Raw genomic sequence first — 26829 nt, 5'->3', positions numbered from 1 at the left:
CCTAGAAACCAGATAATAGTTCCAGGGCTACACAATACATTTCAGGGTGACTTAGCAGAAGTTTCCAATCTGTCTAAAAAGAATGGAGGAATATGTTATTTGCTCATTTGTATATATGCATTTTCAAGATATGCCTGGGTGAGAGCACTTAGAAATAAAACTTCAAAGCAAGTGGTAAATGCATTCAAATCAATTTTCAAGGAAGAAATGCCGTTCGGTATTAACAGCAATCAAGGTAAAGAATTTACAAATAAAGATGTAAGAGCATTATTTAAGCCTCTTAACATACTACTAGGTCGGAAAAAAAATATATTCTATACTACTAGGTTCGGATGAATATTCTATACTACTAGGTTCGGATGAAACACTCAGCCAGAGCTGAGCGTTTCATCCGAACTCCGAAAGAAAAAATATTTAAACGGATAACTTATTCTACAAGTAACAAATATGTGCACGTTCTTCCCAACATTGTAGCTACTTATAATCGAACGTGGCATCGAACCATCGGGATGCCACCAGCCGATGTCACCTTGCATAATGAAGAAGACGTCTACAAGAAATTGTACTTAAAATAACCAAAAGAACAGATTCCTAAATTTAAACTAGGGGATCGGGTCATTCTAAGCACCGGTTTTCATCTTTTCCGCAAAGGATTCTGGGGTAGTTGGAGTCGTGAGGTGTTCACTGTATCCAAAGTTTTGAAACGAATGCAACCAGTTGTGTACAGAATCAAAGACAGGGCCAGCAAAACGATCCAAGGCACCTTTTATGAGCAACAGCTACAGCGTGTTAATCTCCAGGACGCATTGCCTCCCGACGTCTATCTTATTGAAAAGGTATTTAAGGCCCGACGTAGAGGAGGAGAGCGTCAATTACTAGTTAAGTGGTTAGGATATTCTGCTTCCTACAACTGTTGGGTTCTTGCTAAAGATTTTCTTTTTAACCCTACCAAGTAACGCGAGCCTGGATTTCCATTCCGAGAATATGCAGTCTAATTTTACTGTTGTTTTGCCCGATGCTATAGCTCTCGATGGCAATTGGGAGGTTGCGTTAGCAGAAATCCACATTCCTAATTCCTGGAACAATATTTCTGAAGGCTGGACTGAGTTTACAACTTTGTAGAAAGGATTTTCATCCAGGAACATGTGTTGGAAGCATAGTACGAAAATTCGTCTAAATTGATCGACCATATGTGCAGTCTTAATACCAATTTAGAACTTAAAGTAGTAGAGACAGAATTCAGGCGAGATTCACAATTAACGTTAAGAGTGATGTCGGTGAAAAATATAGAACTTTCAAAAGTGCGCACATTGTAAAGTGGATACATAAAGGTAAAATTATGTTTCCCCCAATAACGCCCTACAACGATGATAGGAGGCTTGTGTTTATAGGACCTTCGAGTTGTGATGTTAGCGACTATAAAATTCCTTATGGAAATTACAGTAGCGTCTCCGAAATCCTACAAGTTATGACAGAAATTGCTCCCGAAATTAAGGGAAATGTAAATACCCATGGCTGGCTTTGTTTCTTTCGAAATAGAAAGCAGTATGTATCTTCATTTCCCTGAGACAGCACTAGGCGAGCTGCCTGCTCGGTTTTGACTGTCTGCACAGCGACTTCGAAGGAACTGAGAGATTGAGATTTCCTTGCAATATAAATAGAGGTGTCAGCTCTTACTTCGTTTATAGTAACATGATCGAATCCTTGGTATTACCTACGATCGTACCTTTCGGAAAAAGAGGTGAATTCTTGCATTTGGATTATTACCCAGCTCTACTTCAAGCATTCATTCAGTAGCTATTCAAATTCGTACAGACAGCGGCGAAATATTTCCATTCAGAGGAGGGAAAACTCTAATTAAGCCACATTTTCGACTCTAATGAATGCTTACGTGGAATACTACACCGTGCAGGTGGGGAAAAGTCCCTACTTTGCCGGAGCAGCAATCCAGAGAGGTCAAGGACTAGGCAGTAAATTCCGTTCGGCATTCACATTTCTTTATCCTGTTCTGAAACCTGCAGCTAAGTTCATTGGTCGCCAAGTGCCGTCAGCAGGACGTAATATGATTGATGATGTCATTTTGGGAGCTCCTGTGAAAGGATCATTTATAAATCAAGCTTCCAAAGTGGGACAAGCCATGAAACAAAACGTCCGTAGTCAGAACGGAGGCAAACGCCGAAAATATCAGAATATTTTTCAATAATGCAGATGATGATGTCAGAATTAGATCTGATTGCACAGCCAGCTACTAATTCGTGCGTCGAACGGTCTTCCTACGTCACATTCCTGCCTTTAGCATCAGTGGACACACTGGAGCCGATAGAGTTTTCTGTTCCGGGAACATCAGAAAAATATCTGGACCTGGGAAAAACTTATTTGCAGCTCAAAGTACAGTTAACCCAAAGTGACGGTAGTAGTAGTAGTAGTAGTAGTGGTGGTGGCATGTGATGCAAGAAAGCAAATGTATGAGCTTATGCAGCATCAGCCAAAAAAAAAAAAAAAAAATCACACCATTCCCTCCAAATGCCTGTCCAGTTCCTCCTTAAATTTATTCAACCTATCAACTTTCACAACGACAGATGGAAGTTTGTTCCAGCAATTAACCACCCGCTGGCTAAAGGAAATTTTCCGCACATCTATTCTACATCTGTCTTTTCTTAATTTGAATTAATGCCCCCTTAGATTCGTAATCTGAACAAGTGGAAGGGTCCCATCACAATTCAGCGTGCTCAAGCCATTCAAGGCCTTATATACCTCAATCAGATCACCGCACAGGTGCCTAGTCTCCAGCCACTGCAATTTGCAGAACTTAAGCCTCTCTTGGTAAGAGGATCCCTTCATTCCCCTCACCAATCTTGTTGCCCTTCTCTGTACACGCTCAATCAATCTACATCCTTCCTAAAATGAGGCCTCCAGACCTGTACGCAGTACTCAAGCCGTGGCCTGACCATTGCCTTATACAGAGGGATAATCACCTCCTTTTCCCCTGCTAGCAAAATTCCTATATATCATTGACAAAACCCCATGACCTGCCCTGGCAGCCTGTCTGCATTGCTCAGAAAACTTCATATCTGCCTGCACAATTACTCACAGGTCTTTCTCATTTTCTACCACCTTAAGTGTAGTACCACACAGTTGGTACGTTTCTCTGGGGTTACTTCTACCCATATGTAGTACTTTGCATTTGTCAAGGTTAAACTTCAGTTGCCACTTCTTAGCCCATCTGCCCAAATTATCTAGATCCTGTTGCAGTAGCACACTGTCATTACTGTCATTAACAACCCTGCCAACCTTTGTATCATCTGCAAACTTTGACATTAAGCCTGATATACCTTCATCAATATCATTGATAAATATACAAAACAACAGCGGACATAACACCGAACCCTGTGGAACTCCACTAATAACATTAGTCCAAGAAGAGCAGCACCCGTTGATTACCACCCTCTGTCTTCTAGCACTTAACCATCCTTTTATCCATTGTAGCAACTTACCCTTAATACCATTCTGCTCCAATTTGTACAATAGTCTTCCATGCGCAACAGTGTCAAAAGCTTTCCTGAAATCCAAATATATGATATCAAAATTATTTTTTGCATACAGTTCCTTTGTAACCACATCATAATATCCTATCAAATTTGTCAGACAAGACTTTCCCTTAACAAACCCATGCTGTGTCTGAATTATTGCTGCAGTCTTGTCTACATGATCCTGCAATGCATCTTTAACCAGTGACTCCATTATTTTACCCAGAACAGAAGTTAAACTAACTGGTCTGTAATTACTCGTGTCACCCTTCGATCCCCCTTTGTGAATTGGGGATACATTTGCACATCTCCAGTCCGTGGGAACCTCCCCTGAGTCCAAGGATGCTCTCATAATTATGGCTGAGGGTTTGCTTAGTTGCTTTGCCACCTCCTTTAATATAACTGGATAGATCCCATCCACCCCAGGTGCTTTTCTTACGTTTAACTTCAAAAATTTCTCTTCCACTTTGCTCTCAGTTATTACAAAATCATTAACTATCTTGCTACAATTTGATAACCTTCTGCCATTTTCAAACCTTAATAATTCCTCATGTGTGAATGTAGATGCAAAATACTCATGTGAGTGTTGCCAATAACTTTTTCCACTCACTGTTTAGCTGTGTCGACCTTCTTGTTCATCATAAACTCAGGAACCCCAGCAGTGACACCTACGCCTATAGAGCTTATTTAGAAACGCTTTTGAACTTTGACCAAGGCGCTAAAAACACCCAGTTCAGTACAGAACCTTTCGTAAAAGACAATGCTTGCTAAGTGCTGCAGATGTTTTCTCAACCTGACAGCAGTATGCATCAGCGTATGAAGTACTTTTCGAAACCCAAGACGATAGAACTTCTAGGACGACTCAGACGTGATTTGTGCCACCAGGTCAAATATATTGTTAACAACCTATCCCTCTGCCTGAGAATGATTCGCAGCTCGCCCGAGTTCTGCCTGTTATCGATTGACACTACAGCAAAGGTACACATATGAGAAGCCTGTCTTTTTGTGTGTAAAGTTAAACTTAATCCCAACATACAGCTGGCCCACATGAGTGTTCTTGAAAAGCATCCGCTTGATTACCCCATTAACAGAGTTATCATTACTTATTTGTCAGTTCCCAAAGGTATGTCCGATTCTACCAGAGACGATATATATCTAGGCCAGATCCCCGCCCGTCTGATCATAGGTATTGTTTCTAGTGGGTATTGTTTCAAGGGCTCCTTCAAAAGCAACCCATTTAATTTTGCCCACTACAACCAGTGCTATTTGCTTCTGACTGCTGACGGGGTCCTGTATCCTTCCATACCGCTTACACCCGATTAAAAGAACGGACGTGATCCTACCTGTCGCTTTTTACATCCCTAAACAAGTGGAATTCAGACTGTTGAAACGACATATCCATCTTGGAGTATACAGAAGGCAACGTGCTTTACGCCTTCGATTTAACCCCCGATCAAAATTACAGTTGCAGAACACATCTCCTTGCAGAACGTCTCCAGACAAAAAGATGCATTGTCGCCATTTTGAAAAAAAAAGTTGTGAGAATTTCACTCAGAAAGATGTTTTTTTGGAAACATTGTTTTGTTGATGTTTTAAAAAAGAACCCTTTGTGACAACGAAAGGGTGGTGTGTCTTCCCCCTACCTCTAAGCGTGCCCGTCACTTTGTGACGAGTGGGAAGGGTGCTGCGATCCCCCCATGCACCATCATGAACATGACAGTCTGGGGAGAGGATGGGGAGATGCACATCCGGGAACCCTCACCAACATCCAGAAAAAAAAAGGACCCATCACCAGGGAAGCCACTGAAGTCTGCTTAGTGTCAAAAACATGAGGATTTCATGGGGAATTTTCTAATGTTGACAGTTTGGTATCTAGATGGTTAGCTTTCACTAGGTGGCTTGGAAATATCCATAAGGGTAAGTGCGTGTTTTGTCTCCAATGGTTTAGCAAAATTAAATCCAAACCTTTTTCTTCCTGAGGACTCAAGGAGATGGGAAGTGTGTTTGTCTCTCTGGACAGAAAAGGGTTCTTCGACAGAAACATCAACATGTTGGCCTTTTACTGCAGCTGTCATAACATCCACCTTCACGTTTTTGGCATTGAGGGTCACACCCTTGCATTTGGTAACCGTTTTACCCCCTAGGGTGCGGTAGGAGTAAGATTTCAGGCCCTTCGAAGCAAATTGGATAATGTGGTTTCAAGATAATTCCACTGTGAGTTTCCCCAATGAGTGACTGATGGGTGGACTTATGTCGCCCAGTTTTTGGGTGAAAATGATACTATCAGTGTCACAATAGAAAATCCGATGGCATAGAATGGCCGTAGCCTTGTAGAACTTCATCTGGCTATACGAAGCGAGTTCGGGGTCTGAGTAGAGGCCCGGGTATGTTCGGGGTCTGACGGCACCTGGGATTTCTCCCATCTCCGCGTATGTTCTCTGTATCGGACAAGCCAGAGATTTAAAACTGTGTGGGATATGTACCGTGTAGTTTGTTGTGCCCATTTTTCATCTGGCATGTTAGCCGCCGGGCCCCTAGTGAGACCCGCCGTTACCAATACCCGCCACAGGGAGGCCGGCCGGGTGTTACCAATATTTGTACTCTGGGTGGTCTTGCCACTTACTTTCCTAGGATTTCAGTGGCTAGGACCAAAAAAAAAAAAAAAAATAAATAATAATAATAATAAATAAATAAATCAAGGTTGATATTAGTGATACTTAACAAGTTAGTATTAATAGTATGCAACGTGGGGCTGTGCGGTGAAAGTGAGTTTTAAAAACCAAATAGGTTCGGGCAAGAATTTTGATGTTCTCTTTTGATTTTGAAATGTAGGGCTAAACGCTGTGCAAGACAAAAGTTTGGGGGGATGAAGACTGGGGGGAAGAAATTGGAAATAAGGGGCCGACAGAGTAGATAGCCCCTGCAGGTAGTGAGGCATGCCCGTGCACCACCAGAGTGAGAAAATTGGGGAGGCAAGCCTCTCCTCCCCAGGAGTTTGGAAAGAAAGATCCGCTCAAGAGAGTGCAGATTTGGGTCGCCAATAGGCTGTTCCACCGTATGTCGTCTCCATCAATTTGCAGGCCCTAAAAAGCTGGCCGTTGAGTCTCATCTAGGTGGGACACTAATAGGGGGTTAAATCTGGGATGTCATCCTTCCAGACTGCATGTGGTCTGGGTCCTATTTTCTGGTAATTATCTTGGGGTCATAATCAAGTCTACTGGCTGTCATTATGGGGTTTTATCCCTTCCCTGATGTTTGATAGTCCTCACACTACCTTTTGTCATTATGTAGTGGGTCTATGCTGCAAGGTCTGGAGGCAGTTCTCATTGTGAGCCTACCCCATAAAGAATTCAAAAAGTTTTTAGCAAATGCATGCTTTGTGCGGTTTGCCTTTATTTCGTGCCCGTCCATAGCAATTTCTTTACTTTTAAAATTGGAGATATACATGTCAGGGTCAACCTCCTCTTGTTTGGTTTTCAAAAGGTGTCTATGAAGCCACCAAACTTCATAAAATATCATTAATTTTATAACCTCTCAACAGCCAGGTAAAACTCAGGCATGCATCAGATCCCCGAAAAGCTCCGATCCTCGTGATTACATAGGGGCGACATCTACTCAGCACAAGCACAACATAGTGGGAACACTAGCTTGCCATTGGAGGTTATTGGGAGGACGGGCAAGAACTGCTTCTCGGGCACTGTCACCCTTGGATGGATGACATCAAAGTATGCATTGGGAGTATAATGAACGTCGCTAAGAATGGCATTAGGGTGACCGCGAGGAAATACGTCATGTTTGCAAACCCACGGATACAAAGAACAGAAATCAACATAATGAATCTCCTCATTATCTGCCACCTGATGGTAAAATTTTAAAACAATCAACTCTACCACCTCTGAGAGCACTACGTGGGGTAATCGATTCATGTGTTGTGAACACTACAACAAACTCTTTCATGGCTGGGTCATTTTTCTGTTGGCTGTCAAATTGGCATTCCCATACAGAAACCACTTCTTAGCCTGGAGACTTAATGAAGGCCTTGCCGTCCATGGTTTCAGTGTATAGGGATCCCATCGGTTTGTTTCTTTGTGTCTGTATAGAATTAAATCGAAAACACGTCTTGCACCCGTGATAGTAGCATCCATAAAACTTGTAGGCAGTGTCACCACAAACCCCATCTAATAAAAAAGGGCCTATTCTAACTTCCCCACCCTGTAATCGAGAGTGTTGAATTTTAATGTTGTTCTGTTGCTCCAGCCACGAAAGCCAAGCCAACGCTTTCCTACTCTGTGTGTTACTCCCTATGTATCCGTCAAATGGCAGGATAGCCATTGTGTATGGCTCTAAAAAGTTTCTGGAAAAATCCTGCGACATGCACTGGCGATAGTGATATCTTGACAGAAAGGATCAACTTGCGAGACTGCTGTAAAGAGAGAACGAAACTTATTGCAGGAATCTCACGATACCCTAACATCATCTATGGCATAAGCCAAAAGTTCCCACTTCAAGTTGTAGGTCTCTCGTGACGTTTCTTGGTACCATAACACGAATTCCGCATGGGTTTCTTCACTCATGAATTCCAGCTTAAAATATTTTTGATCCAGTAAAGCGCCCTCATAATCTAAAATGTCGATCTTATGGAATTCATTAGGGAAGAAGTACTTGCAAACCTCAGGCAGCTTAAACATTGATGGCAGTTTTCGGAGCAAAATGGCTAGAAAGGAATAAGAGTCCAAGAAGACTACGTTTAACATTGACAAAATCTTCGACCCGTCATAGATAGTTTGTGGTACTATATGTTTCGTCAAAATATATATGATAGCATGAAGTAGCCATTAAACCCTCGAAGGTTGTGAGCAACTACTCGTACATTGTTATATTTTGGCTCAGCGTGTTGAAGTTTTCGGCCATCCCTACCTCACTTCAAGGTCTCTCGGACTCCTAGAAGTTCATCCAAAAACTAAGCCATGCAATTTCGGCTCCAGTACATGCATTCCTGATCACCAAAGGAAGCAACACAGAAAACAGCCATGTGTTCACCATTTAGTAAAACTGTGTCTGTGTCAAAATAAACAACAGAAACATCGTGCTTTGGGTCCTCAGGTTTTTGAATAAAACAATGCTGTGTTTTTTGTTCACAGTCTTACAGTGGCTCCAGAACTTGGGGTCAATGCATTTTTCGCCCAGGAAATATCAATTGCACAAGATACATACAAGAAGGTTGTTTTCATTATGAATGGCGATCGCTCTGCATCTATTCCTCTTGAAATCACAATTGTGTGTATCTAGGTTTTGGTGGTTTGTAAGAACTTTAAGGCAGAGGGCGAAATAATAATCATTGCCAAACAGAGCTTTCAAAGATCGCACAAGAAACATTCAGAAGAAATATCTGTTTATCAGCCGCAGGACCCTGATAAGGAACTTCAAATCCACACTCGGTGTAAATGACTACGATTTGGAAATCGGGGATCTCACGCTGAAACAGCTGAACTTCAACCAAACCACACTTACTAAAGCAACCCCTGCAATTTCATGTAAATAAGTAGCCCTGGTACTTACAGACAGTCTCGCACTTGTCTGTAAGTTTTAGCATCGTCCTAATAGGCAGAAATACCAACAGATACTCTCTGGCAAGACACAAACTGTCGGTATTATTGATTTAAATAACAGATCTTTATTTTTAAAAAAAGTCATTCAAATTCAACATTGCCCATTTTTTTATGTTCTCAGAATGATTGCTCCTCTCTCCACGATAAGAATGACTTCCAAACTCAAGTCGTCCATAATCATAAATTCGCCGTTTGGTTGATTGACTGCTATGAAGGCCGACATCACATGATCAAACATTAGGTCTGTCAGTGACATGAATGGTAAATTTATTGGGTTTTTAGACTAGGAGCATCTAAACAAAACGTGGGAATACTCTCCCTCCCTGAACGCTTAAACGCCGGATTATCTCCTCTAGCATCTGCCGAAAGTTCGAAAAAAACAGATCATCATCGGTGAGTACACCGATATCACCAAACCTGACCTCGAAAGTTTTGAACAAGGTCCAGTATTTTTTCGATTAGCGTAAAACCCCATCCTGAATGGTATAAAATCGCTCATAATTTTCTTCATGAGCATCTCCTCCTCTTTCTTCCATCTAAAAATTTAAAAAAAAATCACGTAAGAGGAGGGAGTTTTTCACTGACAAAAAAAAAAGTAATAATAATAATATAGATATACTTACCTTCGCATCATCCAGAACCTCCAGATTAGGAGGCCTCTTTTGGTTCAAATCATGGTCTTCAGGGAGCCCTGCATCTTCCAAAATCTGTGGACCAGTGGAAGAACATCAGTCATATTTTTGACACAGGTGGGCACAAAACTAGAAAGCAGATTGGGGTCAAAGAACTCCGAATTCTGAAAAAAAGTAACGGTTAGAAATAAAATTAGTAACAATAACTCTATAAGCAATTTTAAAATCGATAAATATTTTTCAGTAATGAATAAATACTCACAAATAACACGTCAGTTAATAAGAATAACACAAGGAGAGAAAACAAAAGCAATCTCAAAAACTTAAAAATTAAAAACTAAACTGCCAGCGCTCAAGAGTTGTCACTAATGATCTAACAAAAACCATTATAGAACAAACCATGCGCATTGCAGCAATTTAAGAGCCATACTCATCAAGGATACCCCTGTCAAGGATAATCCTGTCAAGAGGATACCCCTGTCATATCGGCTAATCCAATCAAACCCAATAATAGTGGGACATGGCAGCAATGCCAGAAGATGGATCTGGGCTGCCATTGTCATAGCAGATCCCATCTTCACAGTAACCAAGGTCACCTCGCTGTGCATGACGCATGCTGCTTGTGCCTGCCTGGAGGGCAGTTTTGGCCAGATCTTTGTGATACACCTCTAGTGCCAGTGTTCACATCAGCTAATCCATTACAGCCATACGCTGACTACTTGCAGGTAGCACTCAACAAGCTTAGGAACAAAAGCGTGCTTCTCCTGGCTGATGTCAACGCTAACTGGACCCTTTGGAACAATCTAAAAAGGGATGAAAAAGGACATACCATAGAAGAAATCATTCTCACGCACAGACTGCAGGTACTCAATATGCAAGGACATCAATCAACCTGTGTCACGCCGTGTGGTACCTCATACATTGATGTCTCCTTAGGTACCCCAGCAGTGGGACAGAAGGTACAAAATTGGAAGGAATAACCGACAATCACGACAAGCGACCACAATGCTTCTCTGTACCTTTTCTGTACTTCATCTGACAAGGCATACAAGCACAGCCCACACGGATCAATACAGATTCCAAACAAAAACAGCAAATTGGGAGAAATTTGATACCTCACTAAAGGAGGAATTAACAGAGAAACAAGTAGCTGCCCTACAGACTCTGAACACAGAACAACACTGGAATTACAAGATAAGATCATTAAAGCATGCAAAGCATCAATGAAACTGAGGAAAAGAAAAAATATATCACGTCCCTTGGTGGACGGTGACCCTCACTGAATCGAAAAAACAATGCAGGACAACAAGGAGGAAGTATCAAGAGCACGACGAGTACCAACTAGGCCACAAGATGAACTCAATAACTTGCAGGACAGGTACAGACAGGAGAGAAGACGCTACCATCAAACCATATAACAACAGAAAAAAGCAGCCTTGGAAAGGCTAATTCAAACGAATGGAAACACAGATCCATGGGGTCTTGTCTATAAACTGCTCAACAGCAAGATCCCCTCACAGGATATGCTACCACAGACATCCAGGTAAATACCTCCACAAATGACTGGACAGAAACCATCAATGTGATCCTGGACACGATCACCTGTCAAGACCTGGAACATGAAGAGACAACACACCAAAAAGAAATGAAATGACAAAACAGAGTATACCAAGGACCCCCAGAGGAACTGCCATTCACCTTGGAGAAGATAGGCCAAGCCAGAGCCACTATGAGGAAGTGAAAGTGTATTGAGGTGTAACTGCACCAGGGGTTTCCCCCATCTCCGCGTTGCTTTCATTGTAGGTGTACCAGTTCACTGGGAAATGCCAGAGATTTAAAAGTGTGTGGGTTTTGTATCTGTGTTATGCCGTGTACCGTTGTTCAACTGCAAATCGGACAGTGGAGAAGAAAAGACTCCAGATCTATTTGTGATCAGTATGGCAGCAGCGCTGGACGACCTCCACAAAAGGGGAAGTCACGCGGAGGTTCTTCCCCGATCTACAACAAATATACCCACAGTATCCGGTATGGCTTTGCCCTGGATTGTACAACACGTATCTCCTAACAGGACATGGAGCGATCCACCACAAATTACACCTTCTCGGACTCGAAAACAATCCAATGTGTGCATGTGGCTCTGTGGAGACCTGGGGACACCAGATGTATGACTGCGAATTTTATGAAGATCTTCGTGTTGAATTAATCATCCAGTGCGCCTTAATCCCAAAACCGGGAACACTACTTACTGGAAGATGAAGTCTCATATATAGTATTCACCAAGTTTGCCCAGAACCTGTATGCTAGACGCTTGACCATTCCTCTGCCTGCAAACTTCGAATAGATGTGTCAAACAAAGCTTCTCAGAGACCCCCAACCAGATGTCAGGTTTCACTGCTTGATCCTTCATGCAAGACAAAAGTGAAAGACAAAACAGTGACAAAACTGGAACTCTTATGAGAAGTGACAAAACTCCACTTCCCAGAACATTGACTACCGGACGGGACAACAGTCCCATGAATGACTCCCAACTGTGACATTTTGCACAACCTATTCAGCCAAACCAATATTGGAGCGCCTCTGCTGGGCCTCAAGTTTTTCTGGATGGTGTGGACCTGACCCTACGGTCTGGTATGCTCCCACTCATGCACACAGGCCACATTGGCAACCTGAGCCAGCTCCCTTGTTTGGCTCACTGTCTTACCTGTTCCTGGCAGAGCGGGGAAGGGACAGTTTGCTGTCCCCTTCCCCCCCTGCCACCCTATTTCTTCCCTCTGGTGGGGCATGGGCATGCCCCACTGTAAACTGGAGTTGCCTTCCTTTCGGCTCCATATTTCTGTCTATCTGTCCCCCAGTCTTCAGCCTTCACCCCACTCTATCTGACAGCAACGTGAACATGTCCCAGACAATCTAAAATCACCAATCTAAATTAATTTTGCCCAACATTTTGGACTTCTAGCGCTCCCCGCGACGCGTACGCGATATTTTTTTTTTTTTTTTTAGGTCCTAGCCACTGAAATCTCAGGAAATTAGATGGCATGACCTGCCAGAGTGAACTATATACTAGTGAGTACCTGGTCTGCCTCAACGGGGCGAAAGTGGGACAACGTCGGGCCTTAGTAGGGGTCTGGCAGCTAAATGACCAGATGAACAACGGTACAAGGCATCACACATACAAAGTCCATACACTTTTGAATCTCTGGCTTTTCCAGTCAACTGGTTCACCCACAATGTAAACCACGCGGAGATGGGGGAAACCCCTGGTGCCGCTTGACCCTGGTGCCGCTTGACACACGTTACACTTTACCATTGTTCATCTGGTCGTTTAGCCGCTGGACCCCTGCTGAGGCCCAACTTTGCCCCACTTTCGCCCCGTGGAGGCAGACCAGGAACCCATTAGACTCATTTACTCTGGCAGGTCCTGCCGCGTAGTTTCCTGAGATTTCGGCGGCGAGGACCTATTAAAAAAAAAAAAATTTAACTAATCGATTGCGCGATAGTGGTGTCGCTTGAATTTGAAAAGACCAAAATATGAGCGAAAGGTGATTTGATATCCTTAACTTTAGGTGTGTGGGGTTTTTGCTAGCGTACAGATAGAGAGGGGAGGGAGAGTGAAGAATGGGGGGAGAAAGGCAGAAGTATGTGGCCAATAGAGAAGGTGGCCCCCAGGTTTCAGTGGAGCAGGCCCATGCACCACTAGAGAGGAAAAGTGGGGGTGGCGAGGAGGGGAGGAGACAACGAGGGAAAAACCCGTCACCTCCCTTCCCCCCAGGGAAGTGTGATTCAAAGATGAAGGGGGCTAGGGTGCCCTCTTCAGGTCGCCGTATGGCATTTGGCAATTAACCTGCAAATTGTTTTGTCGTTTCTAGTTGCATAATTTATGGGGCTAGCCCCGTCCTTGTGTTTTTCTTATTCCTGCTTTGGGTGTTTTCTTTGGAGAGATTGGTTCCTTATTTGTCTCAGCTAATGGCGAATCACTGTCAGCCAGGCGCTGCATCCACCATCGTTGTTTCGCTGGGTCGGGTTATCTCAATTTGTCTTTGAGTGCTCAGGAGGATTGATCATTGTAGATGAGAGTCATACTCAATGTCTCTTGGGATGTCTTGTCCTTGTGTGGTTTTGTTTACGACATTCTCTTCAGTGGATCTTCTCGTCAGTTCCTGATCGCATTTCGAGTTCTTCTTCTTATGAAGAGGTCCCAGGCAAATCTGGACAGGATTTGGTATTCGTCCCTTTAACCCAATAGGTGATGTTCTTGCCGTTGGGGTATAAATCTTAGTCTCGTTATGAATATTCCCCTCAGGTCCTCGTATATGGGGCACTGGTACGTCAGATGCTCCCAGCTTTCTTTTCTCCACAGGAACAGTTTGGATCTTGGAGTATACCCAGAGTGGCGAGTTTGTCATTAAAGGGCCCGTGGCCAGTCAGCATGAAGGTTGTGTAGAGGCCCGGGTGGAGCCACGCAGGTGACTTCGGGTAGGTTTTTTTCTAAAAGGGGGATGAATTTCCTCGTTACCTCGCTCTTGTGCGAGGTGGACCATCTGGTCTGCCACGTTTGTTTCAGGTGTGCCTGCAATCGTGCTTTCTCTTGTTTTTCTCCGTTTTCCGGTTCTATTGTATGCCCCAAGAAGGTAATGGTAATCCCTTTCATTATGTAATACGTCAGGCCACATCTAATGATTTCGAGATCCAGCGGCAAGACTCCCGCCAGAACCTGGAGGGCCTCTGTGCTGACTGTATCACAAGCTCGCGTTATTTGCAACAATATTGACCGTTGTATTGAGTTCAGGATCCTTTTGTTGGCTACAGTCGTCATTTTGTGGTAGAACGTGGCGGCTGCGTATGTGATTACGGGGATAAAAGTGGCTTTGTAATAAAGAGCCAGTGTTCTTTTGTTTAGTGCCAGTCTCGTCGCGTGACTTGGGCTACCATGGCAGCATAGTTTCTAATTTTCTTTCTGAGTTGTATGAGGTGTGGCCTGAACGTAAGATTTGTGTCGAGGATTATGCCAAGATATCTCATTTCGGTGGCGAACCTGATTGTGGCTCCCTTTATTTTTATCTGTGGGAGTCTTCTTGGATCAAGGGTACCCCTGGGGAGTATAGATGTTGTTTTGGTGGGCGATATTACCAGGTAGTTTGCTTCTGCCCATTCCTGTAGAGTGATGAGGGCTCTGTTTGCTGCTATTTCCAACTGGGCTCTGGAGTTAGCCGCCACTGTCAATATTAGGTCGTAGGCGGATGCCTGTGACTTGACGTTTCCCAGGTCAATACGCAAGAACTCATCAAAGACAAAATTCCACAACAGTGGGCCCAAAACTGACCCTTGTGGGCATCCTCTGTGTACTTCTCTGACTAATCTTTGATTAGGGGTTATGACTTCTATCTTTCTCTGCGAGAGGTAGGAGCTGATGGCATGAAAGAGGTTTGTTGGAGTTTGCGCCTGTTGGAGTCTGCCAAGGACGCTCGGCCATCAGAGGGACTCGAACGCCCCGGCAAAGTCCACCAAAATGGCCACGAAGTATTTGCTTTGGCATTCTTCTACTGCAATGAGGAGATTCCTCACAGCGTCTGTTGTGGAGGATCCAGGCTTGAAGCCATATTGGTCTGGTGCATTTAAGTCCGCTGTTGTATAGTGTTGCTGTAGTCGCTTGTGTAGGAGCCTTTCATAGAGTTTACTTGCCACGGTTAGGAGCGCTATTGGCCTGAATGATTCTGGTTGTTCAGGGTTCTTGCCAGGAATTTTGAGGATTAATTTTAGGCTAGCTGTCCTCCACTGTTTTGGGAAGTATCCCGCTTTCAGACAGCAGTTATATAGGTGCAGAAGTAGGTTGGGTGCCAATTCAACAACTCGCATGATGATCTCAGGTTCTATCTGGTCTGTGCCAGGGCACTTTCCATTTCTAATCCTTGCTGCCGCCTGCTGCAGCTCTTCCAAAGTGAAGGGGGGTTCCTGTGCTTCTGGATCATATCATTCTGGTGGCAGAGTTCTCGCTGTTGTTCAGTTCTCGGTGCCACTTGCTCCCTGCAGATAGTATCCAGAATGTTGTTTATCGATTGTTTCCATGTAGTGGTTAGCTGGCCTTGGGGAGTTCTTGTTGTTGTGAGTACCTCGCCTCTAGGGAGTTTGTTTGTAGTGACCTTGTAAACCACTCCCCAGGGTCGTTGTTTTCACTAGTTGTTCCCATGCGTTTCTTTTACTTCTCTGAATCTTGTCTGTATATTGGTTTCTTGCTGTCTTGTATAGTTATTTTAGTGCTTCTACCTCATGCGCCGGCCACGTTCTGTGGGCTCGCTGGAAGTCCCTTCTTCTTCTTGCTACCTCCTTCCTCAGTTCCTGTAGCTCCAGGGACCACCATGGGACTGCTACGGGCATAGGATTTTTTTTCTTTTTATTGCAATTTGAGTGACATTTGTTATGAGATCCGTAGTCTTTTGTTGCTGGGCATTCGGCTCAGTCTCCGCTTGGATTTCTTGATATCTAGAGTGGATTGCTTCAGTGAGCGTTTCGTCAAAGAGGTTCCAATTAGCTTTGTTGATAGCGAACCTATTGAGCTGATGCTTAGTTGCTGAAATTCTGGCAAGGTTTCTTTTGATCCGGCAGGTGATTACCCGGTGACCTGATGTGGTCCAGGAGTTCTCTACCTTCCAGTCTGCGACATGTGAGGCCAAATCGTTGTGGCGAGTGAGATATCAATCGTCGCCTCCCACTGTAGGTTGCAAAAGGTTGGGAGCTGGTTCGGTTTGTTTAGGACAGTCAGCCGTGATCCAGAGAGGAAGTCTTTGAGGAGCTCCCCGTTGTGGGTCCCTCTTCTATCCTCTGTGGTGTTGTGCCATGTAGGCGATCTGCAGTTGACGTCCGATCCAATGATTATTTTTTGTTCTGGTAATATGTCTTGGAGGTGCTGCAGGTAGTTCGTAGCTGGAGTGATATCCTGCCCCGGTCGGCAGTACAAGGAGACCACAAAGAAGTCCCCAATTGGCGAGATCACGTGGGCACAGACTGCCCACGACGAACAGAGCTGTCTGACCTTTGTCACCATTATGTTAGGGTTTCGCACTATTATTGCTGCCCATGGGGTGTTACCATCATTTTGGATGAGCTTCTAGCTCATCCAAAGGCTAAAGGGTAGCCTCTTACTTTTTTACTATGAGTGTATGGCTCGTGAATTAGAAGGATATCAGCCCCCTCCTCACCGGCCTTCAGTCTCAGCTAGTCGGCAACCGCTTTCGCCCTCTGCGCATTGTGCTGGAAAATCTTAACCTCTGTGCAGTTATAATTTTTTTTACCGCATGTCCCCATAATCGGTTCTGTTTTGGTATATTCCTTTAGCTTTAATATAACATGGGCACTTTGAATCTTTTACTGAGTGGTTTGCATCCATTTTTTGTGTTTTGCAGTTCGCGCATGTAGGGTTGTTATTTGGGCAGTTTCTGAACTCGTGCCCCTTTTCCATACAGTGTCCGCAGGTTGGAGCCTTCTGCACATACGTGTGGATGGTGTGGCCAAACTTCAGGCACCTGAAACATTTTGGCACCACCACATGCTCCTTGAATCTATGTGAGCTCCATTGCACATAAAGTCGGGTCAGGTCCCTTACAGTCCGCCATGCATCTGGTGTCAATTCCACAACCCAATTTCGAGCATTATTATCTCTGGACATATTCGAGTACCTCGGGGTTATAAGTTTCTTACACTCCCGGTCTGGCATGATCACCTGTAGGTTTCTCTCATAGATTTCCTCTACTAGGTCTTGTGGGCCAGCGTCCTTGGGTAGACTAAATATGATTGCCGTTGGGCCCTCCTTCTAGGGGGGTTCCGTCTGCAGTCCCAGAGCTGCCAGCTTGGAGTTTTTCATGATCGCTTGTATTTCTCCTTTAGTCTCCGTCTCAATGGCGATTCCGGTGTCTGTGTTCTTTTCAGGTCTTCTTTCATGGATTCCATGATTTTAGCTTTGATAACCTCGCTTGTTGTTTCTTGCTTCCCGTTCTTTGGTCGTACAATTACTAGGTTTGGAGTTTTTAAGAGGGTTTCCTCTTTGGCTGTGCCTGGTCAGCTTCATTTGTAGCTATAGCTGGGGCCGGTGTCCTCAGCGCCTGTGCGTAAGATGGGGCGCGCTGTAGCATTTGATTTCAACTATCCGCTTGGAGGATCTCCAGAACTGCAATCGCTTTCTGGTGCTCCACATTTGTTTTAAGCAGTATTGTTTCCAGTTTTGTCCATCGTAGGACAATCTCTGCTCTTAGCATGGAAGATATTCTACTGCTATTGTCTTTCATAATGGTCTCTAACTCTGTTCGTAAGATTAAGGCCTGCTCCAGGACTGTCCCCTGGGGAAGGGAAGGGAAGGGTCCAATGGGGGGTTTTGTCCCCCTGCCTTTGGTATTCGATACCTTTGTGCTGCTCTGGTGGTTCCTTGGCTTCACTAGTGCTGCGCGTTTCTCGGTCCAATTTTAGGCCCGTTCTTCTTCTATTCTTCCATTTTGTGGTCTCCCGTCTTTGTTCTTCAGGGTCATCAACTCTTTCAACTGGAGTTTGTTCCATCATGACTTCCTCAGATTGGCTTTGTGAGTCATTTGGGGTTATTTCCATAATTTCATTTTCGATTTTGTAACGTTTCCGGATTAACGAGGTTGTCCGAATTAGCAGTTCCTAGTTATATTACTATATTGGAGGCTCCAAGAGCTGCTGAAGGATTCAAACGACAAGTCCGTGGGTATATTTGTTGCTCTATAATCAACGGGCGAAGTTTTGGGCTCTTCCCCACTGGCAGGTGGGGGGAACGCAAAATAACTCTGTATAGTGCCTTCAGATGGAAATTAGTAAAATGCAGCAGTCAAGGTCACAGCTGAAGGAGTAGATGTCAACTCACTAATCCCTGAGCCGGAGGGGAATACTACACATTCCGTTGTCACACAGGGGGGTATGCATTCCGTTGTCACATAAGCCTCCCAAGTCAAGTGCAGGGTATTTGCGTGGCAACCGCAGTACAATTGCCTCTCTATAGCCCTGCTGTCAGCCGCATGGTGACCAGTACGGTCTGGCAACAAAGGATATAGATAAAAAACGTAAATAACCTGCAAAGTTCCCAGTAAATAAGCAAATGTTTCTCGCTCTGAGAGCCACTGTAGCAGTTCTACTAAAGAGTACACTTTTCGAAAACTAATAGGCACTGTAACCACAAATTCATGAACAATTTTCAGGAGCGCAGAAAACGTGCGTCCACACTTAACGGCGGCCATACTGGCGATCGCCACTATGAGGAATGGGAATTGCCCGGGGCATGGCGCCTTGGAGTTGGAGGTCCTGAAGAGAGTGTGGAAAGGTACCCCCTGCGCCATCCAAAGTGCGCTTAACTCTTTTCTCCTTTCCTTTGTGACATCTACCCCAGGACCTGGAAAACCTCAAAATCATCCTGAAAAGTCCCGACAAACCTGAGCAACACCCTACTTCATACCGTCCGATCGCCTCCTCCATCAGTTATGGGCAAAGTTTTGGAAAAGGTCATTGCAGGCAGTTTCATTGATACCTATAAAACAAAATGCCTATACTCAGCAAAGCAGTATGAAAGCAACACAGAAGACGCCATCTCGGAATTGATGGCCACAAAGAGATAACTCTAACAGCAAGTACCTCCTTTCCATCTTTGTGCCCTTTGCGGGGGACCTTTGACACACTCTGGTGGCAGAGTGACCTCGCGAGGTTCAGGGAAGCCGCCATTTCTGCTCTGCTTTTCTCCTTGCTTTCTGATTACTTCTTTCACCGGGAGGGGTGATGGTTCGGAGCGGTGTTCAGGAAATCAGAAGAAAATCACAAGGATGCCCACAAGGCTCAGTCTTAGGCCCACTATGTTCGAACCTTGTTTTCGACACCTGGTTACATACGACCTTCTAATCAATAACATTAATAGCTCACTCAGACGATCTCATTATTGTCACTGCTGGCAACTCCAGGAGGGAGATAGAAAATAATGCAAAACAAATCCTAAAAGAGCTTGCCATATGAGCAGGCAAACACAAATTGAACATATCCACAAATAAAAACGATGCAAATGCTAATCAAGGGGAAACTGGATAGAGGGCGCCCACCACTCGTCAATCAAATATACACAAACTAGATAGCTAAGCGTCATTTCGGATGAAACACTCAACTTCTTTCCACACACGAAATGCTTAAAGGAGAAGACCAAGACCTTGCTGATAGCCCTCAAGCAAATAACCAGAAGAGAATGGGGCCTAAAACCCCAAACACAAAGGTTATATTACAATTGTGTATTCCTTTCTAATCTTACTTACGGAGCGGTTCTGTGTGGGGATACAGAGCAAACAATGTGATAATAACCAAACATCAGGAACCGGCACAAAGATTGACGCTCTTATCCATGTCAAGAGCATGCCAAACAACTTCAACAATGGCGTTACAAGCTCTACTAGGGAAAATGCCAGCAATTAACAGGTCTATAATTACTTGTGTCGCCCTTTGATCCTCCTTTGAGCAAATGTGACCCAAATTCACAAAGGACGATCAAAGAGAGACACAAGTAATTATAGACCTGTTAGCTTAACTTCTGATCCAGGGAAATTAATGGAGGCACTGGTTAAAGAAGCACTGCAGGATCATCTAGACAAGACTTCAGTTATAGCTCGGACACAGCATGGGTTTGTTAAGGGGAAGCTTGTCTGACCAATTTGATGGGACACTATGATGTGGTCACAAAACAACTGGATGCAGGTAACTTTGATATCATATATTTGGACTTCAGAAAGGCTTTTGATACTGTTGCGCATGAGAGACTGCTGCACAAATTGGAGAAGTGCGGTATTGGAGGCAAATTGCTGTGTGGGTAAAGGGATGGTTGAGTGGGAGAAGACTGAGAGTGGTAATCAATGGACACTGCTCTTCATGGACTAATGTTATTAGTGGAGTCCCTCAGGGTTCAGTGTCGGGTCCATTGTTGTTTTCTGTATTTATAAATGATATTGATGATGGTATATCAAGCTTAATATCCAAGTTTGCAGACGTTACGAAGGTTGGCAGGGTTGTTCTTTGTGTGTTCAACTCTGTGGTACTACACTGAAAGTGGTAGAGAACGAAAAGGACCTGGAGGTAATTGTGCAGGCACATATGAAGTTTTCTGAGCAGTGCAGACAGCCTTAAAGAGTGGCTCATGGTGTCTTGTCAATAATTTTTCTAGCAGCGATAAGGAGGTGATTATCCCCGTGTATTAGGCAATGGTCAGGCCACACCTTAAGTATTATACACAGGTCTGGAGGCTTCAATTTAAGAAGGATGTAGAACTATTGGAACGAGTACAGAGAAGGGAAACGAGATTAGTGAAACAATCAAATCGGAACAAAGGGTTGCTCTTACGAAGAAAGGCTTAACTTTTGCAAATTACAGTGGAAATAGACCATAACATTGGAGTTTACTAAGAGAGCTCCTGCATTAAATCCTAGTAACAATGACAATCATTGACTACATGGTCAGCAGTTTCAGGCTCGCCGCAGTGACATTGTGGTGTCTCTGTTAGGCAAAATTGGTATAGTTTGGTGTTTGTACTGCCATGGCCCGTGATGAGGAAGGAGGCATATAGGCCTGGCGCTAGCCATAATTTTTCCTTCTTGATTAGCTCTTGCACGTTCAGAATGTATTGTCTTGTAGTTGTTCCCTTTTCCGTGGTTGTACATGTGTTTTACCATTTCTCCTTTATCACATTCCTTATTCTTGCTATTTCCGTTTTCTTTTCGGCCTGCAGGTCAACAATGACATCATCAATAGTCGTGGGTATTCCTTTGTTTATTCTGTACTTCAGGTATCTGAATTGTACCTCTAGGATTAACATTAGTAGGGGTATATGATGCAAGAAAGCAAGCTTATGCAGCATCAGCGAAAAGAACAAAAAACTGATCATCCCTCAGTTCGTTCCAAATACCTGTCCATCTCAGCCTTAAATTTATTTAGGCTATCAACTTCAACAACAACAAAAGATGGAGGTCTGTTCTATCAATCAACTAGGTGATTATCTCCTTGTAGAAGGCAATGGTCAGGCCACACATTGAGTACTGTATATCGGTCGGAGGCCTCATTTTAAGAATGATGTAGGGCTCTTAGAACGAGTACAGAGAAGGGCAACAAGATTAGTGAATGGAACAAAGGATTGTTCTTACGAAGGAAGGCTTAAGTTTTGCAGATTACAGTGTTTGAAGACTAGGCACCTGCGAGGTGATCTGATTGAGGTGTCTAAAGCCTTGAATGGTTTGAGCATGCTCAATGCTTGTGGAATTATTCCTCTTGCTCAGAATAATCACCTAAGAGGGCATAAATTTAAATTGTGGAAAGACAGTTGTAGGATAGATATGCGGAAGTTTGCCTTTAGCGAGCGGGTAGTTGATTGGTAGAACAGACTTCCATCTTTTGTTGTTGTTGAATTGATAGCCTAAATAAATTTAAGGCTGAGATGGACAGGTATTTGGAACGAACGAACGAGGGGTGATCGGTTTTTTGTTCTTTTCGCTGATGCTGCATAAGCTTGCTTTCTTGCATCGTATGCCTCTACTAATGCTAATTCTAGAGGTACGATTCAGATACCTGAAGTACAGAATAAACAAAGGAATATCCACGACTATTGATGATGTCATTGTTGACCTGCAGGCTGAAAAGAAAACGGAAATAGCAAGAATAAGGAATGTGATAAGGGAGAAATGGCAAAACACATGTACAACCACGGAAAAGGGAACAACTACAAGACAATACATTCTGAACGTGCAAGAGCTAATCAAGAAGGAAAAATTATGGCTAGCGCCATTCCTATATGCCTCCTTCCTAATCACGGGCCATGGCAGTACAAACACCAAACTATACCAATTTTGCCTAACAGAGACACCACAATGTCACTGCGGCGAGCCTGAAACTGCTGACCATGTAGTCAATGATTGTCATTGTTACTAGGATTTAATGCAGGAGCTCTCTTAGTAAACTCCAATGTTATGGTCTATCTCCACTTGGCTAAGGACATATCTAGTTGCGGCCTTCCTGCTCATGGTGTAGACGAGCACCGGGCACGCTTTTCAGGAGATCGCCTGACCGGTGGCGAAGAGGCCAGAAAGAACTAAACAACACAACAACACATAATATACGCAAACATAACACTACCCGTTTATGTCTACAGAGTTTTGTGTCATCACAGAGTAACATGGCAGAGATGAACTTATGTTCCTGGAGCCGCTCTACAGAAGATGCTATACATGGCTACATACACCACCAATTGACCGATAGAACCTCTGTCTCAGTGAAGGCGCATTCCCGACTTTCTGGAAGATGGCGAACGTTAAACTCAGACACTACACGTTCAACAAAGACACTACACCTTCTGGACTCCTACCGGCCCATTACCCTTTGAGAGTTATCAGTAAGCTATATGAACGACTACTCTACACACAGATCCAACCTAACTATGACGATGCTGGCCTAGCCTGGCCTCAGCAAACAAGTTCGGCTTCAGGTGTAGCACCTCCGCCATGGACGCCCTAACTCACCTACTGACAAAGGTCGACAGAAGTAATACAAAGTACTTCCAAGCGATAGCCGAGGACTTCGCTTGGGCGTTCGACTCACTTTGGTGGCCGAGCGTCCTGGCGAGGCTGCGCGTAACCAACATGCCGGAAAACTTCAATAACACCATCAAAAGTTACCTAACCAACAGAACCCTCAACGTCACCGCCCCCTACGGCACGCTCTCCAGGCATCTCTATTGGGGCTGCTCTGAAGGTTCGGTCCTTGGCCCACTACTGTGGAATATTGTCTTGGACACCTTTCTTAACATCGATCTCAGGCATTCACGGCCGATTTCATTCTGACGATACAGGTAAACTCAAGAGCCGCGTTAGAGGTCCTTGCAAATCGGGCCCTAACTACTCTCCAAAAATGGGCAAACCGAAATAAACTCAAAATATCCCCCACAAAAACAACTCCATCCTACTAAGGGGACTCCTGGATCTTAGGCGGCCTTCGCAAATAAAAATTGAGCAGGAAACCATCAAATTCTCTAACCAACTGAAATACCTGGCATGAAATGACAGGTTGGACCACAACCTGTCATTTCAGTTCCATCTGATATATCTCCGTGAAAAAAAGAAGATGCTATGCAGCCATGGTCGCGTGGGTCACACTTAAAGAATGGGGCTTGGAAAAGCGAGTCCTGCAACACTATCTTCATCTGATCGTCACATAAGCATCTGGCGCATGGTTTCAAAAAATTACAACAGCAGTAAACAGACGTATTACGGACCAAATTCACATATCCATCCTCCTAACCATCTCTTGCGCCTGCTCATCGGTGTATACCTATGTATTATAACGTCTTTCATTTATTATAATTAGTGTGTTTTTACCCACCCTTATTGTTAACGTTTTACAACTCAAAAGTTTGAAAATTCGCCTAAATTTATGAATTATTAATAAACTGTGAAGACGTAGACTTATATAGCTGCTTGCAAGTCTAGAAGTTTTCATTGAAATTTTATCGTACTTTTGATTAGTTATCCTATTAATTTGTGTTTACAAATAGTCTAAATAGGCTTAGTGGCGTTCGTTAGCTTATTACAATTCGCTACTACTACCACTATCGTAGCGGTGTTTTTCGCGGGAATATTGTAGCATAACCAGTAGTTCAGAAGAATAGTAAGATTTGAATTGTAATAATTAAGTATTCTGAAGGGTTTTAAAACCTCTGTTTTTTTTTTTTTTTTTTTTATTACATATAACACATAATCTAGCTATATTTAATCTTTATACTCCCGGAGAGGTTATCTCTGCCGCTTGTTAACCCCTGACATGATGCCGTGAAGGGTTTTGAAGAGCCGTAGTAACTACGTGTACCAGTGAACCTCAAAATTAAGATCTTATTTATATCTGCTGTATTATTTGATTAGATAAAGTATTAATTTGTGTGGCTAAAATCCAGATTTTGGGTGCAAGTTGTCTGTACGCAGTGGGCATGGTCTTAAACAGAGATATTGTACGATTGGATGATTATTGTGAATTATTGTCGATTTTTCTGATTGGGTGATTATTGTGAATGGCTTCGCTATCGTTAGTCTTATTTAGGGTGTTCATCCCCCGCTTTACCGCTGTATTTATAGCGGAAAACGAGTTCCCTATTTAAAAACATCGGTAAGTCCAAGGAAGCTCTCATAATTATGGCTGAGGGTGTGCATACTTCCTTTGCTGCCTCCTTTAATATAACTGGATAGATCCCGTCCACCCCAGGTGCTTTTTTATGTTCAACTTGAACAATTTCTCCTCCACTTCAACAATTTCGCCTCTCAATTATTACAAAATCACTTAGCTCCCTATTAGAGTTTGGTTAACTTCTGGCACTCCCCTCATTGAATAACTCCTCATGTGTGAATATAGATGCAAAATACTCATTCCGTTTATCAGCTACCTGAGAATGATCATCAATAGTAAACCCATCTCTGTTAAGTGATCCAATCTTATTCATCCCTTTCCTTCTAGAATTTACATAAGTAAAGGACTCTTTGCTGTTTTTCTTTGCATCCTTTGCCAAAGATTTCTCGTAATCTGCCTTCGCTTGCTTAACCGCCTTTATGACTTGATTACAGACTAGCTTATATCCATCCAATACACGGTATGCATCACATACATTTTTTTCTCTGCCACGAGCCCGATAGCATCATTTGACATTCATTTAGGCCTCAACATAGAACAATATTTCTTAGTTGGAAAGAAAAGCCTAGTAGGCTCCAAAATTAATTCCCTGAAGGCTTCCCATTCAGAATTCAACGTTGGCAACATCATATGTTGAACCCACTATACAGATTTTAAAAACTGTCTGAGACCTCTGCAGTCACCTTTAGGAAAGCATTTCCTCTACGCAATATTTATCTGCAAATTCTTAATGCACTAATAATCACTGCTGATAATCAGATCAAGAATATTACTCCCTCTGGTTGCATCTCGAAAATGTTGGTGTAGAAAATGTAGCTCGAAAATTTATTGGATGACTGTTTTAGTCATCCAATAAATCCACAAAAATCCTGCTAGTGTGCGCGTGACCAGCCCTCAAGTTCCAGTCAATATCTGGAAAGTTAAAATCCCCCATTATAAGATATTCTGATTTTTTTTTTTTTTTTTTATGAAAACCCCAAACACGAAAGGTATCAAAACCTATAGTACTTAGTACCGTGCGTGGGTTGAAGGAGAAGTATGGGGGTAGGGGGATCCCGGAAACTTTGCTCTAGAGACTAAACATGGGTTTCAACACTTCAAGCCTCCAATAAGCAAAGTGGTGGTATTTCACCGGTTGATGAAAGTCATCTACCACCTACGGAATTTTACTGGTCCACTCTATTTCTCTGCACAATTGCTGATTATACTCATTAGATTCTTTAGGGCTAAACACACACCTACTCTCATTTTTCCTTTTCCGGTGCTTATATCACACCAAACAAACTCAACATTGCATTGTCCACCAACATCAAATGGATGCACTTCCTTAGATTTTATGTGTTTCTTAACTAACAGCATAACCCCTCCTCCCTTCTTGTCCTGTCTATCATTTTTATACACATTGTACTCCCCAAATTCCAATTCTGCCCTGCTTATGTCTGTATGACAACACACAACCGATATCCAAACAATATCTGCCTTTGATGTCTTGACTCGCACTTCAAATTCATCCAATTTATTAAGTATACTCCTAGAATTGGTGTACATGCAAGTATACATGCACCTATTTCTACTTTTGGTTACCCTATTACAGCTCATGTATTTACTTCTTTCACTATGTCTCCCAGCAGTCCTGGAAATCCCCATTGCCTTGCTTTCCAGGCTGTTGCTCATTCTAATAGAAGCAGTGCAAGATTCACTTTAGCCTCTGCCTGCGGCCACTTTTAACCTTTTAGTCTGTGTATCCCCAAAGCTAGCAATATTCCGACCCACCTAACACTGCCCCGATATAATCAGCAAACATTCTTGCACCCTTTCTATTTAAGTGTATCCCATCCCTGTAGAAGCAGTCTCTTCTCTCTTGTCAACAAGCAC

This window comes from Mastigoproctus giganteus, chromosome 8, assembly GCF_048544385.1.
Source record: "Mastigoproctus giganteus isolate SK-2022 chromosome 8, ASM4854438v1, whole genome shotgun sequence".
Lineage (NCBI taxonomy): Eukaryota > Metazoa > Arthropoda > Arachnida > Uropygi > Thelyphonidae > Mastigoproctus > Mastigoproctus giganteus.
Note: the sequence above shows the minus strand (reverse complement) of the source record.